Genomic DNA, 26,776 nt, shown 5'->3' on the forward strand with positions numbered 1-26,776 from the left:
TTCTATAAATATATATATATATATATATATATATAAAATACTTATTTTATATATATAAAATAAAAAGTTGATTTTACTATGTATTATACTTTTATCTTGCTTTCTATACTCAAAAATATTTCTGACATCCTTCTGAATGAGTTTAGTTTTGTACATTTCAATAGTTTTATTTCAAAGTATTCTAGGATATAGACACATCATAAATTATTTTACCCCAAACCTTTAGATTGTCTCCAAACTTTTAAGATCACAAATAATGCTGCAATAAAGAAAATTGCACATAATATCCTTGCACATTTGTGAAAGTACTTCTGAAGGAATAAGTGGCAAGAAACAGAATCGCTGAGGCAATAATTTTGGTCCTTAAAATTTCTGATAGGTTCTTCTGAATCACTCTTCAAAACGTTTTTATTGATTTGCAATTCACCAAGTTTATGAGAGTTGAGCAAATTTATTAAATTGATCTCTAATTTTCTTGTGTAGAAATGGGACTAAATTACATTTTTTTTCTCAAGGTTAACATGAGAATTGGATAAGGTAACACGTGTAAAGCCCCAGCCCTGTGTGGGACCAAGAATGGGTGCTTGATAAATCTTCATTCCATCTTTTCACTTCTCCAACTGCTCAGCTCTACTCAGACCACCATGATGGAATTGTCAGTTGTGTCTGTTTTTTCTATTTTCCAGCTAGATTAAATGTACTGTTCACCACACTCTGATACTCAAATTGACATCAGTACTGAGTTTCTCATTAGTTAGTTTTGGTCACCACTGTCTTATATATTGGTCATTATCCTTTGATGACATATGGCACCTATCATAATCAGAATCTCAAAGTTTTTAACAGAACTTGGAAGGTGTCTACACATTTTTCTTATTGTGATTATTCATTTCCCTGTTTTTTTTTGGGGGGGGGGTTAAGACATGGAATTCTATCTTGAATGATTCAACATTAAAGTCTCCACATCTACTTGATCTGACCAAAGGCTGTGAAGGTGTCTCTGAGAGATTTGCAGATCCTGGATTCTGGTGTTCTTCATCACCATACCCATGTTACACACTCCTTTCTTGGAGGACTCCAGTGGCACTCTGATATTTCCTTTTCAAAGTGCTCACATTTCCAATGGCACCACTCTTACTTTCTAGGATTGTATATACCTTCCCAATACTTTCTTTTTTCATGAGGACTTACTTCAAAATGTTGTGTGTTACCTCAATGCTGGGATGAGTTCATCGGAGAACTGAAATATTATACAGGACCATTCAGTAAAGGAGAAATGTCTTTTGCTTCAAATATTTGATGCACTACAACTGATTCCCAGTAGTACAGGTATTCTTAGGGAGCCACCCTGGAAGCTCAGAGTCTGGGTCAGCTTTCTAACCATGAGAATGCTGCCCCCAAACCAATTCATGAATGCTGCCTTTTCAATCACTCACCATAGAGACAACTCATTTAAGCTTTGGACATCATGGAATCCGAAGTCCATTTCATTTTATTTGATGTACAGTTCTGTAATGCTTACTCTGTGCAGACTGTTCTGTGTGCTTTACCAATATTTACTCGTTTAATCTTTAATGGCTGCCCTATTTTTCTGGCTCCACTCATTAAAGTAAGATAAAGCATTTCTAATACCCTTTCTGTATAACAGTATTCACATACCTTGAAGATAATCACTAGGTCTTTTTCTGAAATTATAGATCCCAGTTTATAAGTCATTCCCCATGCTACTGGGTAGTGAGTTATTTCACATCCTGACCACTGTCTTCTGAATGTCCTTTGGTTTGATGATGTCTCTTTTAAGATCTGGCCCAGATGTGTTTTGCTTGGCACAGTGTCTTTTTAATTTGTTTTGCTTTTAAATAAATAAAAAAGAAAAAAGGAATTTGAATGCCTTTCTGCAGGGCATGCCCTCTCCAGCCCCGAGTTTTCATCAATACTCATTGTCTTATTTCTAGCTTCACTAAATTTAATCTGCAAAAGTATCAGAGTTTGAGATCTCTGTAAACATGTCCAGAACTGAACCTAGATGCAATCTGATCAGTCACCGTCCTGTTAAAGGGGCTTTTAAGGCTATCATGCTATCAATATTGCAGAGTCAGACCTCTCTTAATCTGTCAACAATTCCTTGCAGTGTTGTGGTGGGGAGGAACAGAGGACCAAACCTAAGGCCACTTTATCACTGCGCTTACAACCCTTTTTTCTTTTTCTTTTTTTTTTTTCTTTTGAGGCAGGATTCTCTTCCAAGAATCCTCTCTCTGAGGATCTCTATTTTCTCCTTAATTCTGCAGAAAACTTAATACTGGCTTCACTGTGCCAAACTGGTGGTCATACCTATCATCTCCTTAGCCAACAAGATACTCTCCACTAATCAGGAGCTACGTTCCATAGAAGGCAGCAAGTGATCATAGTAACTGGAGCATGTTTTTTCCTATTTCTATAAAACCACTTGTTTTGGATCTAGGCAGCAATTTTGACCCAACTCTCTCTTCTTACAGATGAAAAAAACTTCAGATCTAGAGAGATCATACTAGTTAACTAAGATAATACAATTAATAGAGACGTGGGTAGAGGACCCAGTACTGGGACTTACTAGGTTTGTATACAAAAATTTGTACTATATATGATGTTACTAGAAGCTCTGTGTGTACACAAGCGGTCTCTAATTGTAAGTGTGATAAGTCCTGGTGAACAGTATTTTAGATTTGACCTTTTGTACACCAAAGTGGATAACTGAATTCAAGGAAGTTCAATCAAGATTGTGACTGTATGGGAAAGTTCTAAAAAATGCCTGAAATTCCTCTGATTCAGTTTATGGATCTTATCATGTTCTTTATCATGTCCTCACTGGTCTGATGTTGTGCACTGTTGATGATTTTCTCTTTTGTTAGTGTCATTGGCTCTGCACATATAGTGTGCATCCTAGAGATTGTACCTAAAAGGACACTGTATTCCTTTCCCTGCTGAATATTGTTATAAAGAACCTTTTGGCTCTTCTGACACAGATCATTTGCAAAATTTATTTAAAAAAACGTGCAGTGAGCATTTCCAGCTATACTAATATAGGAATCTATTGCACTGATATTACAAAGTGGATTTTAGAGAGGGAAAGACCTTATGAATCATCTAATCTGATCCTCCCCTACTTTTAACCATGAGGAGATTTAGACCTGAAGAGGTCAGCCTTTTGCTAAAAGTCATAGTAGAGCCATTTTGTTTCAGAACCAAGAACAGAACCGAGCTGTCCTAACTCTGGTCACACAACTCAGTACAGCTTTCATGTAAAAGCAAATAAAAAGCCTGTTTCTCAGCATTGTTTTGTTTTTATTGATAGGGAAGGGGATCGTGCACCACTTACAGTAATCTCTTAAGATTTTATAATAATCCTTGCATTATCCTGTTAAACTGTTGCTATAGCTCTGTGCTTAATAGATTGGAATCTATTATTCATAATGCCATCTTGTTCCTGTTCAAATAACATTATCCTTATGACTAAATTTTATGGATTCATACTTAATTTCATAGCAGAGTGAGATGATAAATCATTAGAACAAATAGCTTTCATTTGTGAATTTATTTCAGGAGTATTTTTCAAGTACCTGCTCTGTGCCTGGCACGAGTAGGATTCAGAGGCAATACAGGAATGGCTTTTAGGCTCAGATAACTGATATCCTGTTGTGAGTTTTGGAGAGTCCATGAACATTTGGGGAATGACTGTCCCTCAGGAGGTAGTATAGTGTACTGGACAAGGGCACTAATTTTGAGGTCAGACAGTGCTGGGTTTGCATCTGGTTCTGTTATTTACTGATTGTGTTCTCTTGGGCAAGTAACTGTGGTCAAGCTCAGTGTTCACATCTGAGGATAAAAATAGCACTTACTTCATCGAGTTATTTTAAAGACTGCATGAAAAGACAAGTCAGAAATCACTTAGCACATGTCTGACACATAATTCTCAAAAATGTTAGGGAAAGTTTAAATCCTTTATCATTTTATGTCACTGACATCTCTATCTCCAAAGCACACTGCAGATCAAAGCCAATTACCTTAATATGTTTAGGGGAAGAGAACTTTGGCTTTGGCTCTGAAATACATAGATTTTATAGATTGATGGACTATTGGTTGATTGACAGATCTATTTGTGTGGCTCAGTGGAGCACTTTTGCCTATAATATCCTCAAGTTTGAAGAAGAGACATAAGGGTGAGATAGGGAGGGTCAGTTGGGGGATAGCTAATGGCTTTGGCTGGGCGTTATCTTCCGTTTAATGAGAAGTATCCTCGGATGGAAGTCACCTCCCTTTGACTCTCAGTGTTTCCTATTCACCTCAGGTTCTCAGACCAAGGCCTCCTGATTGGTTGTCCTACCTAGACAATCTCTAACGTACTGTTGTCACCACTGACTTACCCCCTCAGAGAAAGCAATTGCACCAAGGGTCTGAAGTATTTTGGAGAGATCTGAAAAACTCTATTGGGTGATCTAAGATAATCAAATGAACTAATTACTTGCCAAATTCTTTCTCTTTCTCTCTTCCTTCCTTCTTTCTTTGTAGTTTTCTGTCTTTCTTTACATATATATTCCCTTTTTGAAAAACTGGGAAAACTAAATATGAGAAAAGAAAACAGCCTAATGCATCTGTATAATCTGAAAAAAATAAATCATGGCTAATTTGAAATGAAATGTTTCTTAAACAATTTTGCAGTCAGGCTATTAATAATCATTTTGCAAAGCGCTTGACATACACCAGAGCATATTGGAATATTAGGGGTCTGTGAATTGCTGTCAGTTTGAATTTGTATATATTTTCTCATCACTAAAAATATTGTGATCTAATTTTCAGAGGAAGAATAAACCATGCAAAATAACAGTGTTGTTAAATGTTTCTGTGAAACAATTTCTAGGCCTGCAAAATTAATTAGAGATCTAAACTACATATTATATTTGTATAATTAAGATCAGTGAAGACTCAGGGCTTGTTGACTAAAATAGTCAATTAAGAGGATTTTTTTCCTAGAGTCATCTAGATCTTCATATCCATTCTCTCATGAGTTTGCATGTCTAGACAGAGCTTCTTTTAGAAAATTTATCAAACAGAAGAATATTCTGACAGTAAAATAATTGAGAATTTGAGAGGCTGAGAAAAATCACAAGACTCAAATATATTAGAGTTGAAACAAAGACTTGTGAATTACCACTGCTCCATTTTTTAAAATATAAGAAAATGTACACTAGAATCAACAAACAACCCTAAGGCAACTGAGACTTTCTTTCCTTATGAAAGACAGCACTCCCACAAGTTCTCATGTACCTCTGCTCCTGAGTTTGCAGTCATGCAGATTGTCCCAAAGCCAGGAAACATTGCATTTTGTATGGTTTTCCATCTTACAGCCATATTTTGAAAAATCCAACTCAGTGTCGCTCTCTTTAAGAGTAGCATTTGTCTGCATAGCAATCACCAAGCCCTTTACTAGTTTAAAAGGATGAATGTAAAACAACCACAGTGCTCTAGGAGATTCAGCTTACCTACAGTGCTTTACCTTTCAGCCTTGTGGTGCTCACTCTCTCTCTCTTTCTTGGCATGTCCCCTGGGCTCCTGGGATGACCGCAAGAGTACATCGTACACTTGGATAGGAGAAATGGATAAGTGAAGTTTGCCCAGCCACCTTTGTGCCATAATACAAAGCTCATTGGTCAGTGCCAGTCCTGGCACTGTAAGGCATAGGGACAGAGCATTCAACCATGCAAAGTAAACAGCAACTAGCCTAGTGTAACCAACCAAAGGTAGTGAAAAGTCCATTGAAGTGCAGAGATTAGTTTAGAATATTTATTTCAACACATTCCCATTTTCAGGAAAATCACCTGAAGTTGAGACATAAATTTATTTATAATTGAAAAAAAATTTTGGAATTATAATTCATGAGATTTTTTTTACCATTTTAGAAATTTTGGTAGAAGAATGATGGCAAAAACTAAAATATAAAAAGTCAGACATGAAAGGGACTGAAGAGGTGATCTAGTTCATTCATCTTGTTTTGCACAGTTAAATCACTGTCCTTGCACTCCAGCCAGGCAGGGGAGGAGACCCAGTGATGTTGTCCCCATATGCACTGCCACTTCTTAATTACCTAGAATAAATTCTTTTACAGGTTTTCCAGGCTCTATCTTGCTGGTACTGTAGGCTTGAAAGTTTTCATTTTTCTCTTTGTTAGGATTTCAAACAAGTACTGAGTGTGGCAACTGAATTATTACAGTTGATTATCTGTGTATTCTATAGGCAATTTAAAATTGGGTTAGCTTAAAATGGGAAACGTCACACTAGTCATAAGAAGTTTTTAAAAATTCATTCCAGTCCACAAGTAATAGCAATAAAGAAGAAATTGAACAATTTCTTTCTCTCTTGCAAAGAGCTCAAAACAATTTATGTATTTTCTTATTAATCCTCACAGAAGAATGGCGGCCCTTTTGCTAACTGGGAGCCTCCGTCACAGAGGTCAGGAGCAGAGTGTAAACAGGAACTAACTGCCTGGGTGTGGGAATCAGAAGGCTTGATTTCAGCGTCTCTGGGTGGTACTAGCTTGCTGTTTGGTGGTGGTAGAATTTCAGAATTTCTTTGAATCTAAGTCTCTTCATAATTTAAATGGAAGGAATTGGGAGAGTGATCTCCAAGACCCCTCCATGGGCAAGTTCACAGAGACATGAATCCACAGCTGAGATTTTCTTCCTCTTGATAACCCTGCTTAAAGTTTTCCCTAAAGCTCTATAGCATTTTTCCAACTCTTCCTTGATTATACCTTTTCCCTTTCTTTTTCTAAGAGGAACAAATAAAACAGTAATGCCCTCCCCGTTTTTTTTTTTGGTCAGCAGTACCACTCAAAAAAGGAGAGAATAAAGCAGTGATTGGACACTTGTCTTATTTATCCTGGTGGAATCCTAATAGTTTTTGTTTTTCTTCTTTTTATTTGGCACTATGGCCTCTTGCATGCCAGGCAAGTACTCTACCGCTGAGCTACATCCCCAGCCCAAATCCTAATAGATGCTCAGAATGTCTGATGTTTCTTTTATGACCCAACCTTACTCCTGCTCCTCACTGTATACATCTCACCTCCACTTTCTCAGATGGAAGCCATCCATAGTGAATTCTTTCAATATCCCTCCTTCAAAACGTTTCAGCTTTTATTTAATCTTATCTCTACTTCTCCACTTTAATTTGGATGTCCTCATCTCAGAGGAAGAAGGTAATCTTTGTCATCCCAAGAAAACCTTCTATAATGGCCTTAATTCAATGCCCAATTCTTCAAAGTTGGTGATTCTCATATCTAGATGCATGGTTGAATCACCTGGGGAAATTGTTAAGTAAAACCAATGCCCATCCTAACAAAAACTGTAATCTGAATCTCTGCAGATAGGGACCAGGCATTAATATTATTTTAAGTATCCTAAGGTGAGTCTTATATTCAAAGAACATTAATAACAAGTGCTCTAGGGACCTGAGTCATTAATTAACCTTTGCTTATTCTTTAGTTTTAATCCATTTTTCTGGCTTCTTCCCTCCAAACTATGAATGTACTCATCCTCCCTTATTCTTATAAAACCCCTTCCCTTGTCCCTTAGGCTATGATTCTGTGCATGTTTTTCCTTCTCACTTCACCTTCTCAATGGTTCTGCTCCTGTCAGTCCTGAAACTGTTTTCCTTGCTATTACCACATGGCCAACAAAGTCTCCAACTCTTCATTCTCCCTGGACTCTCTTTAGGTCCAGATGCTCCTGTTCACCTTTGCTTTTGTGAAATTATCTTTTCTTTGGGCTTCTGTGATTTTGCAGCCTGTTGGTTTTCTTCCCATGTCACCAAGGTTTCCTTAAAATGATGAGTTATCAGAGTGTTAGTTGCTTCTCACTGTTCTATGATACATATATTTGGTACAAGGGATTGAATCCAGGGGTGCTTAACATTTAAGCCACATCCTAGCCCTTAGGGTCATGCTAAGTTGCTGAGGCTGGCTTTGAATTTTCAGTCCTCCCGCCTCAGCCTCCCAGATGCCAAGATTACAGGTGTGCTCCACCCCAAAGTGATGGCCTAAGTTGAAATGATCACATCTATGAAAATAGCTCTGAAATCTGCATTCCTCTGTATTGCAAGTTACACCTCACCAGGGGAGACCTTCATCTGGATGTCCTTCCTCCACCTCAAACTAAAAACATCCCGGACTGAGTGCTTCATCCTCTGTGGATTCTACTCCTTCTCTGAGAACTCTGGCCAATACTGTCCTCCCAATTTTCTGGACTTTTAAACTCTGGTTATCTTTCATCCTTCTCTCTCTTATTCACTCTCCATATCCCCTGTATCTGTTTTTTTTTTTTTAACCTTTGTAATTTTTAACACATCTCTTTCCTTCTTTTCTTTATAATTCTTATTCAAGCCCTGTTTCAAGCTGGAGATCAAATATTCAGTCTTTCATGAAGCCATTTCAAATTCCCAGGCAAAATTAGTTTTCTCCTCCTTGGTGGTCCTTAAACACTCAAGTATAAAATTTAACACATTCTACTTTTTAATATATCATGACATATGTAGTCTCCATCACTGAATTGCAAAACCCTCAATGTCAGAGACCAGATATTCTTCATTGGTGGGGTTAGTATCAAGAACAAGGGGCTTATAATCTACTTGAGGTTATGGTTTGGATGTGAGGTGTCTCCCCAAAGCTCCTATGTTAATGCAGGAATGTTCAGAGTTGAAATGCTTAGAAATAAGTGCTGTAATCTAATCAGTCCATTCTAGTTTGAAGGAACTAACTGGTGGGTAACTGTAGGAGATGGGTGTGGCTGGAGGAAGTAGGTCACTGAGGGAGTGCCCTGGAAGGGTTCAACTTCCCTGTGGCCCCTTTTTCTTTCTATGCTTCCTTGATCCCTTGAGCACATGACATGGTTGTCTGCCTCACTTTGGGCCCAGTGCAGTGGAGTTGGCCATCAGGGACTGAATCTCTGAAACCATGAGCCAAAATCAACTTTCCCCCCTCTAAGTTGTTCTTGTCAGGTATTTTGGTTAAGGCGATGAAAAGCTAACAAACACACCAAGTAAACAAAATTATCTTCCTATTCCCCCTGGCCCCCTGCAGCTACAATGTAGTGGAAATGGGTATCGCCATATAGTACAATAGTGGCATGGGGTTTTGTGAACATAGGAGATGCTTTTATAGCAGTGGTTAGTTTTGATTGGTCACCCATCATATCAACACACATTTTTCATATGCCATTTTGTTAAAACCTCCCAACAAATATGCAATATTGGTATTATGAAAACCCATTTTAAAGATGGGAGAAACTGATGCCCAACACATTAAGAGACTTGCTCAAGGTGACAGTACTGGAAGAGCAGGGGTCAAATTCAGGTGCAAAAGCTTATGTTCTTAACACCAGGTGATTGCAACAGATTAAATCAGATCTTGTGTCACATGCAGGGAGTTGGTGGGATAGAGAGGAAGGTTATTTGGTAGGGGAAGTTTTACAGACAGCAAAGAACTGTTTTGTTGTTGGAAAAGAATGGAATGTTCTGTCCAATCTTTCTTTGGATTCTCCTTGTTCTTGGAACTTTCCACCTGCAGAGCCAACTTGAGCAGCAGGCAGCAGGTAACTTCCAGTTCTAACACAGGAGGACACTCTTCCAACGTGCCAGCTCCTCTGTCGGTCTACCATTTGTAGCATCTCTCCATCCTGAAGGTGTTGTCTTTAAGAAATCCCAGATAAAATGTCAAGGACCTTAGACTTGGTCACATGTTCTTACCAGCTAATTGCTGAGGAAGGATAATTAGAGGCTTCCAAAGTCCTCTCTACAAGACTCACAACCATGAAAAGTCCCCTGCGGAGAGCAGAGACCCATGTCCTTACACAACATCCATATGCTTTTAGGAACTTGCTGTTTTCTTTTGAGCAGTAATCAATACCAGCTTGAAAGCAACTTGAGGGCAAGGGAGCATGTCTTCTAATCTCTGTTATCAACTTTAGAATCTCACTAGACCACTGACTCTGAATGTAAATCCTACTTATTTCATAAAAATAATGTGAATTTAAGTTCTTTATTTTTAAGAGAAACAAAAAGCATAAATGCTTTCTCATGAAAGGGGCCCAGCAACTGGTTGTTAAAAAGAACAGAGTTAAATTGATTTTTATTTGAGTTACTTGTTCACACATCAGAAAATTAAAAAGGGAAGGAGTCGTCATTTCTGAAAAAGGTTCTATGTTATTCTGATAAGATGAAAATCATTATTTAATTTTAACCATGAATCCTTTGAAAACACTCTCAATGTCACTGTGAGTTGAAGTTCCATTCTATAATAATGCATAATGAATAGGCATGGGGTTTTGGTAACAATCGTAGTTTCAAGATTTGGCTCATAAATATGTCAGGTTTGAATTCTTGTTAGATGTTCATCCATTCAAGAGCTGGGGTTGTGGCTCAGCGGTAGAGTGCTCGCCTAGCGCGTGAGAGGCCCTGGATTCGATTCTCAGCACCACATAAAAATAATAAATAAATAAAACAAAGGTGTTGTGTCCAACTACAACTAAAAAATAAATATTAAAAAAATAAGCCCATTCAAATTTAATCATAGTCACATAATTTGAAGACTATTATTTTATATGCTTAGTGTTTGGAATTTCTTTTATAACTGTGATTTACAGTACAAACTCTAGAATCAGAATGAGAACACCTGAGTTTGAATCAAGGTCTTAACATTTAATTCTGTAATATGGGGCAAGTTGCAGGAAATCTTTTTGTTTCAGATTCCTCATCTGAAAAAAAAAATGATGAAAATAAATGATTTTAAAAATCCTAGACATTACTTTGTCATCAGAAAGAGATAAGATAATAATATAGGGCGCTTAGTATAGCATCTAACACATAAATAAGTGACAAAAATATTAGCTTTCATTTTAATACTTTTGTTGAAACAATTGGGCTCTGGTATATTGATCTTCAATGATTTCTCCCAGTAACCTACCCTCTTTTTTCTGCTTAGACTCATTGCCTCTGAAGGTTTTGTTTGTGGAAAACCAACCTGAACCATTCCACAGTACCACAAGAATCCCTGAAGCTGGTCACAGAATGCTCTGTACGGAAAGACATTCCTCTGCTCAACCTAGAGCTCTGTCTCCTTCCCCCTCTTTTCTGGCACCCCAGTGGCTTGCCCATGTGTCTGATGGTTTTCAGTAGGCATTCCTAAAAGTCTGTATTGGCCAATATCTAGTTCACATTTCAAAATTGTTTTTCATCAGATCTTGTAAGCACATCCAGATCGATACTAACCCCAACAAGGGTTTTCTTTCTTTTTCTTCTTTTTAAATTTTTGATTTTCTCTTAGCATGATGCCAGATGGCACTTAGGTAAGATAATAAAGGAAATCTGTTTCCTTGCATTTTATATATCTTTCATAAATCTTGACTTGAAATAAACGGCAATTTGGAAGTTCAAGTTTCAGGTGAAGGTTCAGCTTGAATTCCACTTTCATGTTTTTATTAAAATTGATTTACTTGCATGAATATGAATTACTGCAGTATCATTATAGGGAAAGTTTTTTTTGACAAACAGAGACAAAAATCCAACCAAGATAACACTTCACAGGACATTTCTTTTTTTTCTGCTTATCTTTATTGAAGCACTACCAGTAATAAGCCCTTGGGTTTTATTATGCCTTTGAAATATGGACAACATCTAACTCTCATTTACTTAGCAAAGAAGAAAGAAATATAAACACCATTATGGGTGCTGTCAGAAGTGACTGTGGTATTTATTCACAGATCTAGCAGACTACTGAGGCTTAAAATGTGTAACGTATTAGGTCATTGCTTTTGAATACAAATTATAATAATTTCAGCATAATAGGGTGTTTGAATTTCTATAATTTAAGGAAAAGCAAAATCAAGGGTAATTTTTATATTTGCTTGAGTTAAAGCAACTACCTAAAACAAACACTCAAACAAACAAACAAACCAACCCCCAAATATTGTACAGAAATGGAAACAACTGTGATCCAAATTCTACCTAATCTAGGGAAAGGTGATTTTATAGGAAAGCAGCCCATATACTACATGGATGAGATAAAGACTAATTTTGGGAAAATGAGAGGGAGAACATAAATTTTATTGTGCCACCGATATATATCGGGTTATGGGAAAATATTGGGCAAAGAGCATTGGGACATATTAATATTTTATCTAAAATGGGTTTTCAGCCTGAATTTTAGAGATTGGTGGCAGACGAGCAGAATATTCTTTGTTTTGTTTTGTTTTGTTATTCAAAAGATAAGACTGTAGAAAAATAGAGAAACAATTTAAGGATATGTTAAGGAAAAAATGTGAAATCTGTTACAAGACATTCTGCTTATCTGCCTAAATCTTCTTTCTCTTTCACTGTTTCTCAGTGTGGAAATTGTGCTAGGAGCATTGTTAAATAAATCATTCTTCACTGGCGCCATTTAGAATCATATCTGTAAACCTTGGTCAGCATCTGGATAAGGACCAGCAGCATGCATCCGGAGTTTGCTTCGTGGGTATGGAGAGAGCAAAGATAGAGGTTAATCCACAGGAAAGCAGATTGCCTGAGTCAGCTGCCCAAGATTTTTGTGCACCCGTCCTGTTACTTCTTTCATTCCTCAGAGCTCTGGGCATCTCCTTGTTAGGATCTCACAATCCAGGTCTAAACAGCTGGGGCATGTGCCCCTGGGCACCTAGCCAGAAAGTGGGTCAAATAGCCAGCAAGTGTCAAATGTGATGTTTGAAGGCCTGGAGGTCAAGTGGCCTTTGCTCGAACCCCAGCTTGACCACCAATGAGTTGTGTACCTTGGGCAATATGATCACATGATCACACTTTTGGAGTGAGAGTTTTAGGGCTGTTCTGAGCATTAAACCAGAGCATGCATGCAAAGTACTTAATGCAGTTCTTGCATTTAATAGGGGTTCACAAGCTACAGGTGATAGTGTCATAGAAAGTGACTTTATCCATACAGTGCTCTATAAATGTGTACTATCGTTGACATTTTCCAGGTCTTATTGATAATGAGTAACCACATGAAAATGAACAACTCTTTCCCCCATGGTTTTGGCTCTACATACTTTCTGGAAATGTGAATGTCTTGGTGAATCAGGTTCCAAAGGCAGAGGTCATGGGTCCCTTGTTAGGCCAAGCAGTGTGGTCTGCAGTTGAGGGATAGAGAAATTGGGAAAGAGGTACTGGCTCTGGAGCTTTGAGTGTCTTGGGTTTCTCTATTCCTAAAAGCGGGGTGATGATGTCCATCATACAGAGTTGTGAGAATGGCAGGTCAGGAAGTAAAGCAATTCAACTTGAAATCTACAAAGCAGGGTAAGATGCAGCTCATCAACTACCCAGAGGCCGGCTGCCAGGCTCCTCAGAGAGCAGCTGTGCCATTCCTGTGTTCTTACTGGCCATGTGTCAAGTGTCCTCACTCTTTCTTTGGGGATAAAATGTTCCTTTGCACCTGCTCAGTCCTTTAATGCCATTGCACCCCGTTTTGATTTTTTTTTTTACTTTGATACTGAGAATTGAACCTGGGGGCACTTTACCACTGAGTGACATCCCCAGCTTCTTTTATTTTTATTTTTTTTAAATTTTGAGACAGTGATTCTCTATGTTACTGAGGCTTGCCTCGAATTTTCAATCCTCCCATCTCCGCCTCCTGAGTTTCTGGGATTACAGGTGTGTGCCACCATGCCCTGGTGGGTTTGACTCTCAACTTCTTTGTGCAAAATGATTTCCCACATTTGCCACTGGATTAGCAAACCCCAAAAATACAAAATCCAAAGTCATTCCTCTTTAAACTCTATAAGATTTGACAAGATGACCCACTCCCTCCTTGACAATGACAGGCTCCCTTAGTGATCAGCTCTTCACGCTGCACTGTGCTGGCCATCTTGTGTACATGATTTCATTGAACTTGCACAAAGCTCCCATGTGCTAGGGATTACAGCCTCATTTATCAGAAGGAGAAACTGAGGCACAGAAGTGTTAGTGGCAAAAAAAGAAACTCAAATCCTGTTAGTTCTGAGACTCCATCTTGGACTTTTCTCATTTTTTTACTTTCTATTTGTAATTTTTCTCATCTCTTAAAATATCCAAAGCATTGTGGACCTTTGTTAGGGCTTTTGTCCCATTCCTAACTCATAGGAACTTGATACACCTTATGAATACTTTGTAAACATTGAGGACTTCTTTCAGCTTAATATCTTGGTGGGGCAAAGTGATTTTTTTTTAATAAATGAAGCATTAGACAAAAGAGTATTTCCTTGAAATGGCAAGTTTGAAGTGTTAAAGTAAAAACACAAGAACAGCATGGACTCCTTCCTGTCTCATTTACCTTTAAATCAGCATAACTCTGACATTCTGAAGTTAAGAATTTCCTTTTGAGCCAGGTGTGGTGGCACAGGCCTATAATCCTAGTGGCTAGGGAGGGTGAGGAAGGAGGATCACAAATTCAAGGCCTCAGCAATTTAGTGAGTTCCTAAGCAACTTAGGGAGACCCTGTCTGTAAATAAAATATAAAGAAGGAATGGGGATGTGGCTTAGTGGCTAAGCTCCCCTCGGTTCAATCCCCAGTGTCAAAAAAAAAAAAAAAAAATTNAAAAGTTCCCCTGATAATTCTTGTGCAGTTGATTCAAGGACTGTATTTTGAAAAATATCAGACTAGAAGTGAAGAAGTCAGTTAGCAAACAATTTTATAGTCAAGATGTGCAATCAAAGGGCTTTTATTTGGGAAATAAAAGGAACCAGATACAAAAAAAAATATTTTGAATGAAGAATCAACAGGACTCAGTCTAATTAGTATATAGTTGGAAGAGGAGTCAGCCACTTTAAAACCTGGGAAATTGATGGCCTAATGAATAGAAGGGTGAGACATGGATGGAAGTATCAGGTCTTGACAAGAGTTTAGTTTTGTCAACTGCCTTTTGGAGTCCAAAGATGGTGGCCACCAGGAAATGTTTATTAGGTAATATGCAACCCAAGACTCAAGTTGGAGAACAAGGTCACGGCTGGAGAGATGGCTGGGGATTCAAGTGCATTAGATGATATTCACAATTACTAAACAAGTTTAGAAAAGTAAGAGAGGAAAAAGAGAATCCTGCAAAGAAAATATAGGAAAGAACTAAAGGGTAGGAGTGGGGCTGGGAAGTTAGACAGTTTAAACATAATTAAAATCAAGGGAGAGATAATTTCAAGAAAAAAAACAAAAACAAATAATCACAACAAAAATCCGAGAGAGAGAGAGAGAGAGAGAGAGAGAGAGAGAGAGAGAGAGAGAGAGAATATGAATGTATGTGTGTGTTGGGGGGGGATGGAAAAAATTAATATAGACTGCAATTTCTAAAGGCTTTTTGAAGTAAGGGAAGTCTAGTCCTGTTCGAGAACCTCACCATCTAGCTGATTATTCACATCAGAGATCCACATTATCCTCGCCACCCTGTTCTGTTTTGCTCACAGTCTCACATTTAGTTCATTACCAGCTCTATGCTATGACATCTAAACATGTCTCCTTCTGGCCACCTGTCTGCAATTTCGCTGCTGCCCATCCAGGCTGCCGTTCTCTGTACTGCTGCCACAACCTTGCAGCTGGCTTCTGGGTATCCTCTCGGGCTCCTCTCTATTTTGATCACAACACTGGAGTCAGAGATTCCCATACAGAGAGCAGATGTCTTGTCCTGCTAACTACCTTGATGGCTTTCCACTGCTCTTAGATATTGGGCAGACTCCTTAGTGTGACCTGTACCATCTTGCCTCCTGGTTCTTGGCTGCCTTTCCAGCCTTCTCTCCAATCACAATCATTTGCTGTGATCCTCTAGCCACCCTTGGTCCCTGCCTTCAGGGAATAGTGGTCATCTTCTCTCTGTGTCCGGATTTCTTTTCAATCTAGTTTATTATTATTATTATTATTATTTGTAATGACTTCTCCCTCTAACAATAGCTCCATGAGGGCATGAAACTCTTTGTTCTTTTTTCTCCCTTCCTTTCTGTCTCTAACTCTGTCTCCCCATCTCTGTAAATAGATTGGCATGTCTGCTTGTCTCTAGCATGCAAACATGGACTCACACACAGCACTCTTGGTAAGTGCCAAGCCAAGGTGCCAGTTTGGGTTTGGCCTTGGCACATGCTTTTCCTTGGCCTAGAGAGCTTCTTCTCTGGCGCCTGCTCCTTATATGCTTGCTCTTTTTTCTACTTCTCCACTTTACCACTTAGCATCTCCGTCATCTCTTCCTCGGAGAAGCTTTCCCTGACACCCTTGACTACATTAATGTCTCCAATTAAAAAGCCTCTCGGCGCTTATTACATCTGTAATTGTATATTTATTTGGGAGAGTATTTGAATAATGTCTTTCTCCTCTAGAACTACAAACTCCATCACTGGAGGGGGCGATTACTTCTTATTTGGCTCAGTACTATAAGTCCAGTACTCATCATGGTTCCTAGCCCATACTGGATGTTCAATGAATATTTATTGAGTAAATGAATAAGTAAATGCAAACGTGAAATGAGGACTATCTTCAAGTATAACAGGTTGGAGAATAGATTAAAATAACAGGCATCTGAGCACATTCACAGGCAGAGGGGAAGGATCTTCTCTTAGCAAAAATACTAACCACCTTCGTATGCCTGAAATCAAAATTACACACAAGACAACTTGTCACACAGGCATATAAATCAGAGCACATCTGCCTCCTTTATATCTTTTTATTTTCAATTTCAGTTCAGCAGATACTTAAACCACTTATCAATGGGGAAATAGACCTAGGAGATTGAGAAGTAGATTATAATAGACATTCTCTGCCTAGTTTTGTGTGTACCAGGGATATTGTTATTTTTTCTACCCTCAAAAATACTTTCTTAAATTTAGTAATATGTTATCTAAACCATCCTCCTTTAGCTATACACTTTCTCTCTCTCAACAGTTCTTTTGATTCATTCCAACAGAGAAGTGGCTCCTATGCTGTTCTATTTTTATATTTTAAAAGCAAATAGTTACCTTGAGTTGTCTAAACAGAGAGCCTCACAGGCTGTTCCCAAGTACCATACAGGATCAAATAAAACCACTAGGAACCAAAGTTAATCCAGTCACTGGTCATCCTCACAGGGAGGAAGAAAATGGACTAATTTCTCTTATTTTCCCTCTAAGGTTAGGCCAAAATATTTTCTTCTGGAAGTCAGATGATTATTTTTTTCTTCTAGTTTCTTCATTTGGAATATACTAGGAGATGAAACAAAGAAAATCCAAAGATAATCAGTTATTCCAGAATTACTACAGAAGTACAACCCCCCTGAAGAAGTTTTAGCTCACAGTGATGGAGCATACATTCTTTATGTGACCTGAAATTTTCTGATGCTTATGCAAAACCAAACTTGGGACTTTAAAGACTTTCTCATGAGGGAGAGCTACCAACTGCTCTGTCTCCTTCTCATAAACTGGCTTATACAGCATGTCCAGAATGAGTCTCTGCATCTGATGCAAAGCAAGAAAGAGTCTAGATTTGCATTTGAATTGATGGCTATTTTTAACTTTCTCAGAGTTTCACTAAGAAAGATATTTTGCCTCTGTGGATAAGAGTTATGGAGTTGGGTACTTGACCTTGACCAGCATCCTGGTGAAAAATTGAATGAAAACAAAAAGTCTTAAAAAGTCTGATTAAAAACCGAGCCTATTATTTATAAGGTCCTGAACTATATCTCACAGCTCAGTGGAATTCCTAGACACAAGCAGCCTAGTAAGAACTTCATTTTGAAAAATTTCTAAATCGAGTCTGCCTTTGTAGGAATTCTAGAAGGACTGGTTTTGTAAATTATTTCTAATCCTGGAAATGCCTGTGAGTAATACAATCCAGAAACAAACAGGAAACATCATGACTCTGGAGTGAGCTTCTCTTCCTTCCTCTTCCCTAAGACCCCCACTTACTGCATAGTGCACAAAGTGATTTTATGGAATTAAGATTTATATAGTTTCTAGACCACTAAGTCCCCATTCAAGTAACTTGGTAAATGAAGAGAAAATATTTGCCTGATTTCTATAATATGGCCTTGCCTCAGGGAAGGGGTGAAGAGGAGATTCTCTATTAATAAAACTGTTATTTTAAAGAATATATACATATATGTGTATATATTTAGCATAGTTCTATTCAGGCATGAGTTACCAAAAAAAACAGTGTCTGTTCTCAATAAGTTTGTAAACTTTTTATCTGAACTCAAAATTATACTAAAAAGTTTTAGTTACATATTGTGTTACTTGTGTAACTATACTTCTTTACTCATTGAGCGGGTCTGTTGAAAACTGAAAATGAACTCCCAGGTCCAGAGTCTTTTGGAGGTTTAATTCCACAGTTGCGGAAAACACCAAGGTGACAAGGAATCTGCATGTTGGGAATCATCTGACATTTTCCCCATTTAGTTCAAATGCTGCCAAATGTAAACCAAAGCCCTCCTGTCCAGCATTCTAAGCACCTTCTCTTTCTTTCCTGAGAAGTCAGCAGGCTTGACATCTTGACAGCTGACTTATCCCCCATCCCCAGCTGAAATTCTCACCCTGGATCATCTGTCACCCTGGGTTTGATGAGGGAGGGGGCTTAGGCATTTGCTATCTGAGCTGTCAGACTCCAAGGCAGCTTCAGAGTGAAGTTCCCACCATGTGCTTTACAAAGATAGGGTAGCTGCTGTGGGCCAACAGCAGAGAGGAAGGGAGAGGAAAACCGTCAGAAGGAAGATCAGATACAGATGGAGAATATGAAGAGGTGAGAGACCAGGTGATTGAGAGGGTAGTAAGCACAGAGCAGGTCCAGGGCTTATTAACATAAGATAATCCTACTTAGCATCCTGTTTCTGTGTATCATGTATTTGTCCACATGATCTTTTACCCTCTTTAGGTCAAATTGGACACTGCGAAATCTAGTATACAGATCATTAATTCATTCAAGAAACTTACTGAGCAGTAACTACTACAAGAACTCTTCTAGATACTGCAGCAACCATGATACAGTTCTTAACCTTCCAGGGGCTTACAATTTAGTGGGGTGGGTGGAAGGACAGAAATAAATGAATCAAAGACCACAGCATCGTGTTATAAGGCCAAGGGGGAATTATGCGTAGGGTATTTTTGGAACAAAAAGAGCAATATCTTATTAAAATTATTTTTTTAAAAAAGACTTAAACTGTGACATTTTTTATGACAATGGCACCCATACTTTTGGAGAGAGATACTACTGTTGGTTCCGGTTGCTGTGACAGAAGAGGATATGGGAAATTTTAAAAGAAATCTCTATAAGAATACAATCATTAGATGCAGAAATGAAGCTCCAGGGATTCAAAATACAGGAAGTAATCTGGTGCAGGCTGAAGTTCAGAGTTGAAGAAAAGGAAAAGTTCGCCTATGTAGTTGATCAGTATTTGAGAGTTTCTTGATAGTTTAATTGGAGGCACTGAAATTTTTATTGGGCAATTAAATGAAACACCCTTTGCATTCACAAATTAGTCAAGCTAAATCTGGAATAATTGATGATGCTAATTGCCTATTTGATGCACATTGTGCACTGAAGTCACATTTTATGATTGTGCATGTGGCTGGCCAACGTGGCCAGACTGTGGCCAGAGTGAAGAGGCTGGAAATTTTAAAAATGGAGCCTGAAAAGGCTGAGGGAAGGTTCTTGGTTGAAGTTTTGTCTCCAGTATCTGTATCCATAAAATTGGGCTTGGTATCTCAGAGAGGCAGTCATTTTTCTTAATTTTTTTACAATTACTTCTTTTTTGGGGGGCCCTAAAAAGAAATGTCACACTTTTCAGGAAAACCTGTCTCTTGTTCTGGTCAGATGCTCCACAGCCTCAAACTCCTCTATAATACCTTGATGATAATGACTCAAATGATATCTATTGAATGAATTTGGAGACATGCAATACCAAGAAATAAAAGCTAAAGAAGGGTTGGGGGTGTGGCTGAAGGTTGGAGCCCTTGCTTACTGAGTATGAGGTCCTGGGTTCAATCCCCAGCATGGTAAAACAATACAAAACAAAAATTAGAGGTGATCTTTAAACAAAACCTCTCAGTGTCATATCCAATTAATGTTCACAATTTCATCTTAGGTAATTATAGTTAAGTACAAATAGATAATACATAATATGTACTCAATTTGTTCTAACACCTAGTGCTAGATTATTTTATTTAATCCTCATGACCTCATAAGTTATATGTTATTTCTATTTGCATTTCTGCAGAGGATAAGGAAACTCAGCAAGCCAAACAATTGGCGACAGGCAAAACTGGTATTAAACCAAGGTGTTCATAGCTGTGAAGCTGGTTCCAGTGTTCATTTATTCTGCATTTAGTTTGTTTGTGGAAGTTGGAGTCTACGTTTTGTCAAGGGAAGAAGTATGTTAGGCACCCATGGTGGGGGGGGGGCTCTTCTTCAGTTTCTCCCTCAAAAGATTCCCCTAATTACTGGCAGCCTTCAGTCACATAATACGTTAAAGATGGTTCATCTGACACTCTGTTTATCAAGAGTCTCTATAAATGAAGGGAGAGAAAATTTTGATAGTTTACTAGATCTTTGACCTTGAGCAATTTGATTAACTTCTACACACCTAAGTTTTCTTATCTGTTCAACGGAAAGTATAATATCAGCAGCTGAGACATGATCTGAGGATTAAATGACAGTGTCAATGGAGAAACTATTACTGCTTAGGCTTCTCCTCTTCTGCCAGGTACTCTGATAGGGAAGTGGCATACAGATCACATTTAACCATTAACCCAAAAAAGTTGATATTACTGTCATGAAGTACCAAATAGGAAACGGAGGCTCAGTAACATTTTAACAACTTGCCCAAGGCTTCCTACTTATCAAGCAGAGAGAGTCAGATTCAGACCAAGTTTTTCGATTCTTAAAGCCTGTGCTTATCTCAGATGATATGTCTTTTTCATAGTGCACCACTTCCTTGACTATAAAACATTCTAGAAATACTGGACTTTGTCATTTATACCCAATTTGGAAAATAAGATTATTTTATTATACTTTATTAAGTATTTGAAAACAAACACTTTACAAATGGCACAACATCTCTGTTAAATTGATCATGAAATTGTTCCATGCTGATTTAGGGTGAATGAAAGTGAATGGTACAGTTATTGATTATTATGGCTTGTTCTTATTGCCACATGCTATTTCAGGCTTGATCCTGAAAGGCATATTGATGCCAATTGCAATTTTCAATGTGGTTTTGCCATTCCTTCCCTGACCAACAAGAGAGAGCAAAGAAAATATAGACCATGTTTATATCCATAGTCATTTTCATAGGAGATCTGTAAAGATGTCCTTTTTGAAATAGAAGTCATCTTCCAGATAAGATCAAATTCAGGCAAATTGAATTTTTATTTATTTTGACATAGATTGGAATCAGTGATGTGACTTTTTCCCCCATCCTGTGCAGAGACGAGGAAGAAAATCATCTTACTAAATTTTCTTGACTTTTTTGAAAGTGTTCAGTATCTTTCTTTTTTGGAAAGAGCAACAGGGTGTTATGACACTGAGCTCTGACTCTACAACTGAAATATTTACACTTAGAATCTAATGCTCCTAATGAATTTTGATAGGGCAAAACATTGAATTCCTATGTTGAACAACTTGTTCATTCATTCGACAATTATGTGTTGTGTGCCTACTACATAAGAGACCCTATTCTAGATGGAACAGCAGGGAAAAAGCAAGACCACTGTTTTCATCAGGCTTACATTCTAGCAGGGGGAAGATAGACAAGGGAAACTTAGCATGTAACTTGTCGGGAATATTATGGTTTGCTGTAGAGATAGGAAGGCATGGGCTGGGAATGAGAAGTGAGCAAGGTGGCGTGTTTTAAAAGATAGTTTTCAAGGAAGTCTTCTCTGATAAAGTGACTTTTAACAGGGACCTGAAAAAGTGAAATGGCTACCTACGTGAAGAGCTTCCTGGGTGTCAGGAATAGCAAAGTTGAGGGCTGTAGGTTTAAAGTGTGCAGTGAGTTTGAAGAATAGCACAGGAGACGGGTGTGACCAAAGTGAGGTGGGAACAGGTTGGTGTTGACAGAGGAGGAAGGGAAAACCAGATGACTCAAGGGCCTGGGGGCCATTGCAAGCTTTGGGCTTCTGTCTGCAGTTGGATGAGAAGACTGGAGGCTTGTTAGCAGCACTTATGATTTAATTTTAATTTGATATGACCAAGTCTGTGTTGGGTACAAAATTAAATGTGTATACAAGAGCAGAGGGAGACAAAGAGATCGATTGTGAAAAAAAGACAATACATTTGGGAATTGGTGGTCAGTAGTGGAAATAACAAGAAATTGAATTTTAGGTATATTTTGAAGGTAGAGGCAAAAGAATTTTCTATGACATGGGAAGGAAAAAGAAGTTTCAAAGAAGACTCCCAGATTTTTCTTCTAAGCAAGTGGAGTAATGGAATTTCCATTTACATACATAGAGAAAATATGGACAGAGGATATTTTGTATGGAACATGTTAAGTGTAGAATGACTATAGGACATTTAAGTGGAAATGTTATGTAGCAAGTTATGTAAGTATGAGACTGGAAGGTAGTCTAGGTTAGGGATTAGAATTTGGGTGGTTTTTAAAGTTTAAAGACTGGATCTGACTGATTTAGAACTTAGTGTAGATAAAGAAGAGATTTCCAGTTATGATATAAAACACTCCAACATTTTAAGATTTAGCAAATAATGAAGAACCAGAAAAAGAGTTTTTGAAAATTATCTATTTATACAGTAAGTAGAAATCACACACACACTCACACAGTCTCCTTTCCTAAGAAACCTGAGTGAAGAGGTAGGAGACACTCTCTGAGGAAGAATGATGCTGAGTTTTTCATAATCTATTAAAAACTCCAAGGAAACCCTGGCAGAAAAATGGCATCTCTGCTCCGTCTTGGTTGAACAAATAATTCACTTTGGAATTTGGGGTGAAGCACATGATCTGAATGGGCAAAGATGGCAATGCAGTTTAAAAAGGAGATACAGATAAACTTTCATGATTGTCTTCTTGTGTCTGTTAATACACTACACGCTCTTTGAAAAATAAAAACTTTAGCAACTGTGCAAAGAAAGAGTACAAAATGAATCTATCATTACACCAATCAATGAGATACCTGCTGTTAACATTGTGGTGCACTTTTTTTTTTCATGCACATGTGTATACTAACGACATTTAGGATTTTATTGTATGTACATTATTATAGTCTGCTATTTGATATAATATCAAAGATTTTTTGAAAATTTATTTTTCATGGTGTTTTGGTGAGAGAAGGGAGATGATTGGAGAGAAGAATGCGCTAGTGTGAGCAATGTCTTGTCCAATGTCACTGAATGAAGTGGGATGGTGACAGTGTGTATGTACAAGAGAAAGAACAAAATGACTCTGGATTCTCAGTCGTGGTAACTGATGTAGTGACTATGTTGCCCATAGGACCAAGATGGTGATACTGACTTTGCTTATTTTTTTATGTCAGGATGGATTCCGGAGTTTCCTCTTATACAGATGGGGGATTGTTTGCTTTCCTTACTAGATATAGCAGCAACCTCAAGGGAAGAATGTTTGGGAACATTTTGGCTACCCATGTAAATGGGCAATGAAATTAATTTGTGACACAAAGTAGATTGTTTGAATAATTTACTTGGCTTGGCTTGCCTCACAGCTGACAAGAAAAATAGTCATCATTCTCCTCTAGTTTGCATTTCTGTGGGAGATACAGTCAAAACACACCAGCAAGATTTCATGTAGCAACTTTCCCCATAAGTCCGTGAAAATGTTGAAAAATCATCCAAATTTACCAGTAAAATACTAAGAGCATAACCACGACAAGATCATTTCTCCCATTGACAAGTCTCATGGCACGAATCACCTCTAAAGTAAGTATTGGATATGATTAGATTCATAAGATATTGGTAAAACCAGAGTCAATGAAAGTCCTCTTAAAATTGATAAGATCAATAGAAATACTATCCCTTTATAAACTTTTGCCATCATTAAGTAAAATATGTCTCTGTGTTTCTGTGTATCTCAAGCTCTCTCTTCCTACAGATAGGTTCTTGACTGGTGTGCTCAATTGGCTGGAGAATGGGACTTGACAAGGTCAAGGTCACACTTTCTGCTGGCCACAAAGAAGCAGAAAACTATGTCATAGCCATCAATAGCACCAGGAATCCCACACAGTCGTTTCGTGGATATGTGCTCTTGGTCACATAGGAGATTTAGAGAGAGAGAGTTTAGCTGGTTCAGTAACATCCATTACATTGTTATGAAAAGCAGACACACAACTTCAGGCACAGATGCCACCCGCTATGGGGCAGCGATTTCAACTTTTCATGAGAATAGCAGTATATACACAGAAGCTCATAAATGCACAAACTTGATTGCATCAGAAAAAAGCAAAAGCCCCACTTAGCCTTAATTCCATTATTTAGCTAAAAACAAACACACAGCAATTATCTTTCACTTTTGTTTCTAGTTAATACTGCATTAATACCAAAGTTGTAGACTTAATTGAAGAATACTACATTCTTTTACATAAATGCTAGTATTTTTTTGTATCTTTACCATTCAATATAACCAAATCAATGCATAAGAACACAAAGTTTTTCAAAATAGAAAGTGATATCTTTACATCTCAGAGTTTGTGAAGTCCATCGGAGAAATAAGACAACATTACCGAGGATTCATTCACTACGTTGCTGCCACTTCACAGTGAGGGTCATGTGCAATGACAAAGATTGAAAGTTGCACCACAGATCAAGTTAGGGAAATACAGGTTTCTGATCATTGCACTTTTGCTTCAAAGATCTCAGCCTGTGATTTCCTGACATTTCCTATTCCGATGGAGCTCTACCAATCCCACATAAAGTACAAAGCAGTGTAAGTGCCTCTGCAAATCTACTCATTATCCACTGGACTTGGAACCCAACTGCCCCTCTCATCTTTCAAGGAGAATTGTGCTTTTATGCTGTTCATTTAAAAAAAAAAAAGGTAAAAACGTCAAGACCATAACCTCTAACGAATCGCATTTACATCTGCAGCCCCGGCAATTGTTCAAAAGCAAGAGCAGACACAGAGAGAAAGCCCCTTCTTCAGTCTAAAACTCTTAATCTCCTTTAGCAAAACCTTTAATACAAACAGTGTGGATCAGCCTTTCAATATGCAAGATGGACGAAGGTACCAAATTTCCTTCTATGATAGATTAAACCCCAAATAGTTCTTTATAAGGGAAATCCATCATAATCTTCCAATTTCTCCTTTAAAAACCACACTCTGAGTACCAAAAGCACATTGGCCATGGCACTAAAAATATTTACCTAACAGGTTTCAGGAGCCTCCTCTTTATTTTTTTGGACCTTTATGCCTCCCACCCGCCAAAGTCTTCACTCAACCCTCCCACTAGCCCCGCTGGCACCACAGATAAGAAGCAAACTGTTTTCTCAGTGACCTCTAAGCATTCTACTCAATGGGAAAAGCAACGTGGAATGCACACTCAGCAGGCTATGAGCCAGCCTGGAGCTGGTTCGTCCTCGAGGCATTTCTGTCATAAAACATAATACCCTCCACTGTGTTTTGCTCTAAGCAGACCGTCTCCCACTCCCCTTCCTGCTTCTCACTGGCACCTGGCTGCAATTCGTGACCCACACAGCACAGAGCAAACAAAAAGCACGGAAACAGCAACAGATTCCTTTGTTTTACATGCAAATCCTACCTCCGGTAGTTGTCACATCTTCCTCAAAAGCCACGCTTAATTTTTAATGACAGCGATCTGGTGCAGTCTTCCAAATAGCCACCGTAATCATCATTACCTCTCGTGCCTAAAGCCTTTGTAGACCATTAATGTCACAACCCTTGCTAACTCATAGCTTTAATACTCCTTGCTCAAAATGTCTGAAAGAGTTTGGAAGGACAATAGGAGTGACAGGCACGCTAGACAGCCATGCTTAAAATTAGTTGTCGGAAGCTCCGTTGAAGCTGCTTCATACTGTTTTTAAAGCGTGCAGGAGGTAGGATTTATTAGCCTATGATAGGCATGCTGTTTCTGTTTTTATTAAATACTGTAATAGGCTGTCTGTTAGCAATGCTGTGATAGGTCCAGCATCACTTCCCCACTGCTTTCGAATTCTCATATTAAAAAGGGAGAGAGGGCTCAGACTTCCTTCCCACAGACAACACCCTGCCTACTGGATCAGATTTCCAAATCCTCTGTAACTACAGGAGAAAGAACTTTTGTAAATAGGTTTTTCTACATGGAACGTGAACTTGAGAATAAATGCTATTGAATTTTCTTCCTCCTAGCAAGGAGATCCCCGCTCTTCCCAATTACAAAAATAAGTGATCTCTAGAGTTAGGTAAGAGAATCAATCAAATAAGAAAAGTTCTCATCAATTACTGAGATATGATTTATGAGATATGTTTACATGAAATCTCAAATTATGTATCAAATGGACTGAATAGACCAATGAGCACATTAAGTTGTTATTACAAGCTGATTTATGAAACTTTTGCTTCTCATTTGAAGTATGCACTACTGTCAGACAGGAAAGAATGAGGGGTGGGTAGAAGAGGTGCGGATGTGTACACTACCTGGATCCATTTTGTACAGTCGTAATAATGGTAGATGAAAGGGGGATTTCTTACCATTGTCCAGCGAAGAGGGGATTGTGTGTCTAGAAATGCTACTCTGAAAAGTTGTAAGCACCTTTCCAAAAGGGAAGCAGAAAAAGTTCTTGGTGGCTCACAGT

General features: G+C 38.2%; 1 protein-coding gene across 2 annotated transcripts in view; it reads right to left on the reverse strand.

The window, feature by feature from the left end:
- Kcnmb2 (potassium calcium-activated channel subfamily M regulatory beta subunit 2) overlaps positions 1-26,171 on the reverse strand; it is a 243,803-nt gene extending 217,632 nt beyond the window's left edge. Inside the window, exon 1 of one of the 2 annotated variants that reach the window (XM_015494247.2) lies at positions 25,744-26,171. The gene's annotated coding sequence lies outside the window, so the exon portion shown is untranslated. Of the gene's footprint in view, positions 1-5,516; positions 5,913-25,743 lie in introns of those variants that run through there. The other variant, XM_048814254.1, reaches the window with a different exon arrangement.
- Between the last annotated feature and the right edge of the window lie 605 nt (positions 26,172-26,776).

Source organism: Marmota marmota, unplaced genomic scaffold, assembly GCF_001458135.2.
Source record: "Marmota marmota marmota unplaced genomic scaffold, marMar, whole genome shotgun sequence".
Taxonomy (NCBI): domain Eukaryota; kingdom Metazoa; phylum Chordata; class Mammalia; order Rodentia; family Sciuridae; genus Marmota; species Marmota marmota.